Below are 9259 nucleotides of genomic sequence, written 5' to 3' on the forward strand. Positions count from 1 at the left end.
CCTTAGGTGGAAGAGTCTCTGAATTTTCCTTCCTTTAGTTTCTGCTCCATGGTTAGTCTTTACAACACCTTCCATGGGTATTTTATTCCCCTTTTTAAGAAGAAGTGAAGTATCTACACTTTGGTCTTCCTTCTTCTTGAGTTTCTTATGGTTTGTGGTTTGTACTTTGTATATTCTGATCTTCTAGGCTAATATCCACTTATCAGAGAATGCATACCATGTGTGTTCTTTTGTGATTGGGTTACCTCACTCAGGATAATACTCTCTCCAGGTCCATCCATTTCTACAAGAATTTCATAAATTAATTGTTTTTAATAGCTGAGTAGTACTCCATTGTGTAGATATACCATGTTTTCCTTTTCCATTCCTCTATTGAGGGACATCTGGGTTGTTTCCAGTTTCTGGCTATTATAAATAAGGTTGCTATGAACATAGTGGAGCATGTGTCCTTATTATATGTTGGAACATCTTCTGGGTATATGCCCAGGAGTGATATAGCTGGGTCCTCTGGTAGTACTATATCCAATTTCTGGAGGAACCACCAAACTGATTTCCAGAGTGGTTGTACCAGCTTGCAATTCCACCAGCAATGCAATTCCTTTCCAATTCGTATCCCTTTGATCTCCTTTTGTTGTCTAATTGCTCTGGCTAGGACTTCAAGTACAATATTGAATATGTAGGGAGTGAGTCCCTGATTTTAGTGGGATTGCTTCAAGTTTCTCTCCATTTAGTTTGATGTTGGCTACTGGTTTGCTGTATAGTGCTTTTACTATGTTTAACTATGGGCCTTGAATTCCTGATCTTTCCAAGACTTTTATCATGAAGGGTGTTGGATTTTGTCAAATGCTTTCCCATCATCCAATGAAATGATCATATGATTTTTTTCTTTGAGTTTCTTTATATAGTAGATTACGTTCATAGATTTCAAAATATTGAACCATCCCTGCATCCCTTGGATGAAGCCTATTTGATCATTATGGATAATTGTTTTCATGTATTCTTGGATTCTGTTTGCAAGAACTTTATTGAATTATTTTTGTATCGATAGTCATAAGGGAAATTGGTCTGAAGTTTGCTGTCTTTGTTAGGTCTTTGTATGTTTAGGTATCAGAGTAATTGTGGCTTCATAGAATGAATCTGGTAGAGTGCCTTCTGTTTCTATTTTGTGGAATAGTTTAAGGAGTATTGGTATTAGGTCTTCTTTGAAGGTCTGATAAAACGCTGCACTAAACTCATCTGGCCCTGGGCTTATTTTGGTTGAGAGACTGTTAATGACTGTTTCTATTTTGTTAATGGATATGGGACTATTTAGATCATTTATCTGATCTTGATTTGACTTTAGTACCTTCTATCTCTCTAGAAAATTATCCATTTCATCCAGGTTTTCCAGTTTTGTTGAGTATAGGCTTTTCTAGTATGTTTGGATGATTTTTTGTACTTCCTCAGTTTCTGTTGTTATGTATCCCTTTTCGTTTCTGATCTTGTTAATTAGGATACAGTCTCTGTGCCCTCTAGTTAGTCTGGCTAAGCGTTTGTCTACTTTGCTGATATTTTCAAAGAACCATTTGGTTGATTTCACCTCTGAGTTTGATTACTTCCTGCCTTCAACTCCTCTTGGGTGATTTCTTTTAGTTCCAGAGTTTTCAGATGTGCTGTCAAATTGCTGGTGTATGCTCCCTCTAGTTTCTTTTTGGAGGCACTTAGAGCTATGAGTGTTCCTCTTAGGACTGCTTTCATTGTGTCTCATAAGTTTGGGTATGTTGTGGTTTCATTTTCATTGAACTCTAGAATGTCTTTAATTTCTTTATTTCTTCCTTGAACAGGTTATCATTGAGTAGAGTGTTGTTAAGCTTCCATGTGTATGTGTGCTTTCTATTGTTTATGTTCTTATTGAGGAGCGGCCTTAGTCCAAGGTGATCTGATAGGATGCAAGGAATTATTTCATTCTTTTTGTATTTCTTGAGGCCTGATTTGTGACTGATTATATGGTCAGTTTTGGAGAAAGTACTGTGCGGTGCTGAGAAGAAAGTATATGCTTTTGTTTTAGTATTAAGAAGTTCTATAGAGATCTGTTAAATCCATTTGTTTCATAACTTCTGTTAGTCTCACAGAGTCTTTGTTTAGTTTCTGTTTCTATGATCTATCCATTGCAGAGAGTGGGATGTTGAAGTCTCCCACTATTATTGTGTATAGTGCTATGTGTGCTTTGAGCTTTAGTAAAGTTTCTTTTATGAATTTAGATGCCCTTGCATTTGGAGCATAGAGGTTCAGAATTGAGAGTTCATCTTGGTAGATATTACCTTTGATGAATATGAAGTGTCCCTCCTTATCTTTTTTGATCACTTTAGGTTGAAGTCGATTTCATTTGATATTGGAATGGCAACTCTGGCTTGTTTCTTGGGACCATTTGCTTGGAAAATTGTTTTCTAGCCTTTTATTTTGAGGTAGTGTCTGTCTTTGTCACTGATGTGGGTTTCCTGAATGTAACAAAATGTTGGGTCCTGTTTATGTACCCAGTCTGATAGTCTATGTCTTTTTATTGGGTATTTGAGTCCATTGATATCAATAGAATATTAAGAAATATTAGTTGTTGATTCCTGTTATTTTTGTTGTTAGAGTTGGAATTCTGTTCATGTGACTATCTTCTTTTAGTTTTGATGGAAGGTTACTTTCTTGCTTTTTCTAGGATGTAATCCTTGTTTTGGAGTTTTGCTTTTATTATCCTTTGAAGGGCTGGATTTGCTGAAATATATTGTGTAAATTTGATTTTGTTATGGAATACTTTGGTTTCTCCATCTATGGTCATTGAGAGTTTTGCTGGGTATAGTAGCTTGGGCTGGCATTTGTGTTCTCTTCAGGTCTGTATGAGATCAGCCCAGGATCTTCTGTTTTCATAGTCTCTGGAGAGAAGTCTGGTGTAATTCTGATAGGTCTGCCTTTATATGTTACTTGACCATTTTCCCTCACTGCTTTTAATATTGTTTCTTTGTTTTGTGCATTTGGTGTTTTGACTATTATGTGGCAGGAGGAATTTCTTTTCTGTTCCAAACTATTTGGAGTTCTGTAGGCTTCTTGTATGTTCATGGGCATCTATTTTTTAGATTCAGGAAGATTTCTTCTATAATTTTGTTGAAGATATTTACTGGCTCTTTAAGTTGGAAGACTTCACTCTCTTTTATACCTACTATCCCTAGGTCTGGTCTTCTCATTGTGTCCTGGATTTCCTGGATGTTTTTGGGTTGGGAGCTTTTTGCATTTTGTGTCAAAAAATGTCAAAGAAAGATTGCTGTGTCAATGTTTTCTATTGTATCTTCTGCACCTGAGATTCTTTCTTCTATCTCTTGTATTCTGTTGGTGATGCTTGCAACTATGGCTCCTGACTTATTTCTTAAGTTTTCTATCTCCAGAGTTGTTTCTGTTTGTGATTTCTTAATTGTTTCTACTTCCATTTTTAGATCCTGGATTATTTTGTTCAATTTCTTCACCTGTTTGGTTATGCTTTCCTATAATTCTTTAAGGGATTTTTGTGTTTCCTCTTTAAGGGCTTCTACTTGTTTATGTGTGTTCTCCTGTATTTCTTTAAGGGACTTATTTATGTCCTTCTTAAATTCCTCCATCACCACCATGAGATATGATTTTAGATATAAATCTTGCTTTTCGAGTGTGTTGGGGTATCCAGGACTTGCTGTGGTAGGAGTACTAGGTTCTGATGATGCCAAGTAGTCTTGGTTTCTATGGGAAGATTCTTGCATTTGCCTTTCACCATCTGTTGATCTCTGGTGTTAGATGTTCTTGATGTTTCTGGCTGGAGGTTGTTCCTCCTGTGGGACTGTAAGCCTGCGTCAGCAATTCTGGGAGATCAGCTTTTTCCTGGTAAGACCTGTGCACAGAGGGCTATGGATCAGCCGTCCTTCCTTGGTGCAGATGGATGAATGAAGGACCCTGTGCCAGCTGCTCTGCAGCTTATGTGGCCTGTGCCTTCTGGTTGGTCCTGCCTTAAAAACTCACTGGAAAGAAAATGTCAATCTTGCTCGACTCCCGATGTCAGAGTACTCCCTGGAGACAAGTTGTCCACTTGCCACAAAGGTAAGCAGAGGGCTCTGGATCAGCTGTCCCTCCTAGCTGTAGACTGAGATAGAAAGTGTCCAGTCCCAGATGCCCTGCCACTTCTGAGGCCTGAGCCTCCCAGCTGGTCCCTACTTAGAAAGTCAAGCGATCTTCCTTATAGGGGTATGAACACAGACACACTGTGAGTTCATGTGCTCATTATGATTTATTAAAAAGAAGCACTCTGAAGTTTAATTGACTAGTATTTACTAAACCAAGTGGACAGAATGAATACATTGATTTTGCTTTTCTGGTAAATGGTATTGAAATAAGTACTGAAGAGCATTCGGCCTTTCTTGACTAGCAGTAGCTGAGTTCCTTGAAAATCTAATTTATGTATGATTCTGTGTCTCAGGAAGATCTCCAGCTGTCCTGAGGGAAAGGAAAAACGACTTAGAGTTCCAAGGTTTTATGTTGCACTTACTCATCAGCCTGATGACCCACAGAGACCTCAAAGACTGAATAAGTAGTTGTTAAATATGCAGGACTCTCCTCTGAAATTAAAACCATAAGCTTCTGGGAGTGGCCAAAGATTGATTTAATTTGAGGCCCACATTACAAGAGGGAGCCCATTTTGGACATTGCCTGGATAATCAGGAATTGGTGGATGGATAGCTCAGAAACCTAGGGTAGAATTAAATATGACTGGCAAAACAAAACAAAACAAATTTTAAAAAAATGAAATGATTTCTAATGTGTTCTCTAATACGCATAATTTGGTGCCCTGTCCAGTTGTTTTCAGATGGGCTGCAGCTGATGGGAGAAGAAACTCACAGTCAAATATTAGGTGAAGAGAGTCCAGAGTAGAGATCTGCATATGGTCGTTCCCCTTGGAGTTTGGTGAAATACAGCCATAGAGAGGAAAGAGGAATTGTGTGAGACAGAGAGGTTAAGGATAACATGTCTCATAGGGGCTCACAGAGACTGAAGTGATAATCGCAGAGCTGGCATGGCTCTGCTCCAGGTCCCCTACATATATGTTATGGATGTTATGCTTGATATTTGGGAGCAGGGGCTCCTGAAAGTGGGAGTTGGGGTCTGTCTGACCCTTTTACCTACTCTCAATACTCTTTCCCATTACTGGATTGTCTCTCTAGCCTTGATGTGAAGGTTTGTGCCTCATCTTGTTGTATCTTTTTGTGAAGTATTCAGTTGTTGTTTTTTGGAAGCCTATTCTTTTCTCAGGGGAGACTGCTGGAAAGGGAATGGGTCTGGTGAGTAAAAGGAGGTGAGAGGAAGAGGGGAAAATGGAGGGAGGAGAAGCTTCCATTGATATGCATTTTATGAGAGAATAATAGGTAAAAATAAAAAAAAAACCAGAAAAACAGAACTTTACTTAGTCTAATTTATTATTTGATCTGAAAAGAAAGACATGAGGTGACGGTAAATGTTTACAAATTACGGTAACAACCTTCTTATTCAGTTTCCCCTTCCATCCATTCTTCCCATATTTCTTGATTGTAGATCTCCTAAGTTATAAAGGAAGATGGCAGGGACCTCAGTCAACAGGGGCAATGTGCCTTGGCCATTAATGTGATTGCTTTCTTGATAGTGAGTAAATAAAATTTAAAGGTCACTTTAACAATGGTACTTGGTCTCAATATCTAGTCAACAGGGCAAGAAAGTTATTTGTATCTTAATGTTAACCTCTTAACCTTCTCAGAGAGTGTGGACAGCTAACTAGAGGAATGTACCAGGCTACCTGCACCGCAGATCCAGTGCGTTCTGCACTAAAGTCCATGTACCTATGAAGTCCCTTGCATGATTCCTAACACTTATATGCATCTTTCACTCCACATATCATGTATCTTTTTTTTGAGGGTCAGATGACATTTGTTTAATTATCAATCATGTTAATAATTTAATTGAAAAAATAAAAAAGAATATCTGACTCATTTAAATATATCTTGTTTAAAAAAATCATAAGTTTAAAGAAGTAATTGTAGAAGATATCTAGAAATTTATGGTAGTACTCAGAGACGTCTGACTTAATGATTATAAAGCAATGTCAGTGTGTATGCTTCAAATTCTAGATGTCTAGAGAAATTATGTGTGTATGTTTATGTATATTTATGTGTATTTGTATATGTACATATAAACATATACATATATGTTTATACTTATACAAATTTATCTACACTTATGTATATATAGAACAGTCATATAAATAATATATACACACAACACATAATCAAAGTTGTTGATCCTATGAATTTGTATATGAGTGTGTATACACATCTGTTCATTTACTTATTTATGTGGATTAATTGCCTATAATACTGAAAAGACCTTTAGAGTCCCAAAGAAGAAATCAGTGACTCATGTCAGACACTGAGCTTTTTACATGGTTGGATTTTGACTTTACTTTGATTTGCTTGGAAATATGGTCTGGTTTCTCCTTTTGGAGTAAAATGTATGTAAGGTTTTTGAGCAATCTAAAGTTAGTGACTTTAGATTTTAAAAGAAACATTGGATTTTTAAAATAATGGAATAAAAATATTCCTCAGAATTTTAATACTATATTTTGTTTTATGATATTAATGTGAGATATTGGAAACAATGAAAAGTTGTGATTTAACAGAGATATGTTTATGCATATCAAAACAGAAAGAGAGGGCCTCAATTAAAGAATTGCCTTTATCAGATTGGTCTATGAGCATGTCTGTGGGAGATTTCCTTGATGATTACTAATTGACATAGGGTAGCTCAACCTATTGAGGGGAGTAACATCTCTAGGCAGGTATGCCTGGACTGTAAAAACCAATAGAAAGTTAGCCTAGGAGAGACAATGGCAGCATCAGTCTGTGGGCTCAGCCTCAGTTCCTGTTCCAGTTTTCTGGTTGAGTTATTACCCTGACATCTGCCAGTGATAAACTATGAAATGGATGTGGAAGTCAAACAAACCACTTTCCCTAGGTTACTTTTGCTCATAGTGTTTATCACAGTAACAGAAAGGCTGGCTAGAATGAGGTATTTATTTTGATATGATGATTATGTGGCTGTCAATCTACTAGTAAACCTAGAGAGTGAGGGTATGAAGGGTGAATATGATTAAGCAGCTATATTAGAGCAAATGGCTAGAGAGAACTTGGTGACAGGAGGCATGTGGAGCCTGTTTAATGCTGACATGGATAAACAGCTAAGGAAGAGTTCCATATTCGGGAAAAATTAATTACTAAAACCACATTTATTGGTCACCACAGTCTCTACCAGAGTTCTCAAAAGAAACACTTGCACACTTCAGTGCCACAGCCACTAGTCTTCCGTATGTTTTTTTCCATTAGACTTCTGTGTACTGTAGGTAGCATAGGGCACCTGATCTTCTAATAGGTCTAGACTTTTGCTACCTTACTCATGCCTTTATCTAAAATTAATGGTCAAATCTCTTCACAAAGTCCTAACTGTTTGTCCCATGTTTCAAATATTCATCTTTGCTTGGTTCATTCACAAAGCAAATCAAATTCACTTACATGATAATCTGCTTAAATTAAGCATCAAATTTGTTGATTAGTTTACAACTGGGGCTTATACAATATCACTTCTAGTTCTTCATTCACCCATCACCTCCCTTAACGAGTTATTGATGGGCTTTATAGATATTAAAGCAAGAGTACTGAATACCTTCCAAAGCTTCTTGGTCATTTCTGGCTTCCTCAGTTCTTACAACTTCATACAGATTGACAAACTTTTACTTGGAATACTAAAGCACACAGCTAAAAATAGATTAGCTTGTTTCTTTCTGTTCCTGCTTGTCCTTTCTTCCACACATGCTGACTCGGGCATCTTAGCTATGCATTTCCAAGTGTAATCTCTGACTATCTCAGAATTCTAGGCTTCTGAACGACTGAGAAAAGATATTGGCAAATCATTGACTGAATAATTTTTACCTAGATTCCACTTTTCCAATTCCTAAAAATAGTGATTACTATTTAAACAACTCTTCTTCCATTTATAGTTCTTTCCAAGGGGCCAGAGTAAGGGTTTGGCCTAAGGTAATAGTGTCTGATCGAACCACTATGGTCTGTGTGTTTCTACCTGGAAAGCTAACTGGTGACTCTGTGCTCCTACCCGCCATTATAATTAGTGTAAATACTACTTTAGATTTTCTTCAAGGCATATTATATAGGAGGCAATATTGAAATATTTTTTGCCTTTTGCATGGAAATAAAAACAAGATCATGGAAATTCAAACCCAGAATATTTTATGTCAAAACTATTAAAATATTTTATGTATACAAGTTTTTGAAGTTATACATGACAACACTCACTAGTCAGACATTTATGAAAAAATAAAATTATATCTTAAGAAAGGAAGAAGAATATTAGTTATTATTAATAAGGAATGAATGTTAATGCAACATAACTGGAAATCAGAGTAATTTTATGAATATACAGTGTATAAGAATGATTTAAGGAAGGTATTAAGATTTTTATTTGAGAAAGCATAATCTCTTATTAATACATAAACCATATAAAGAGCTGTTTCATATTTATTCTGGGAATATTATTAATAAGATATCAGTTTTTCATAATTTGTATATTGAATCTTAAGAGTAATTTCCACTAGGCTATTGTGTGAACTAATGCTAAAATTCATATGGGTAATTATGTCCAATTTATGCAGAATTTTATAAAGCAGAAGAGTAATTCAGATGACAGTATGCAGCAGATCAGTAGTTAAGGAAAAATGATTAGAACATGTGGGAGATTGACAGAGCAACAGAAAAGATACCGAAGGACCAGAGGAACCATGTACCATGTGATTTTCCTATGAAAGAGAGAGATAATAAGAAGAATAGTGTTCAGAGGGAGGATAGTTTATTGGACAGAGCAGAAAAAATGACCATTAATGTGGTACAAAAGACCACATCAGTTTGATAAGATTTCTCCAGGAATACAGAGGACTTTAAGAGTCACAATATAAACATTTAAAAATTCTACAGATGCTTTAAACAGTTCTATAAGAATACATCAAAATTTAAAAACATTGGTAGGGATTCTCTTAATTAACAGCTTTCTTTTTATTTAAAGTTTATCTCTATTATTTTATTTATGTTTATGTATCTGAGTATGAATGTGAACATGTGTTTATAGATGTGTGTGCATGAATATATGTGAGCAGTCAGGTGTTTGTGTGCGCATATAAATATGT

Source organism: Mastomys coucha, unplaced genomic scaffold, assembly GCF_008632895.1.
Source record: "Mastomys coucha isolate ucsf_1 unplaced genomic scaffold, UCSF_Mcou_1 pScaffold23, whole genome shotgun sequence".
In the NCBI taxonomy this organism is placed as follows: Eukaryota; Metazoa; Chordata; class Mammalia; order Rodentia; family Muridae; genus Mastomys; species Mastomys coucha.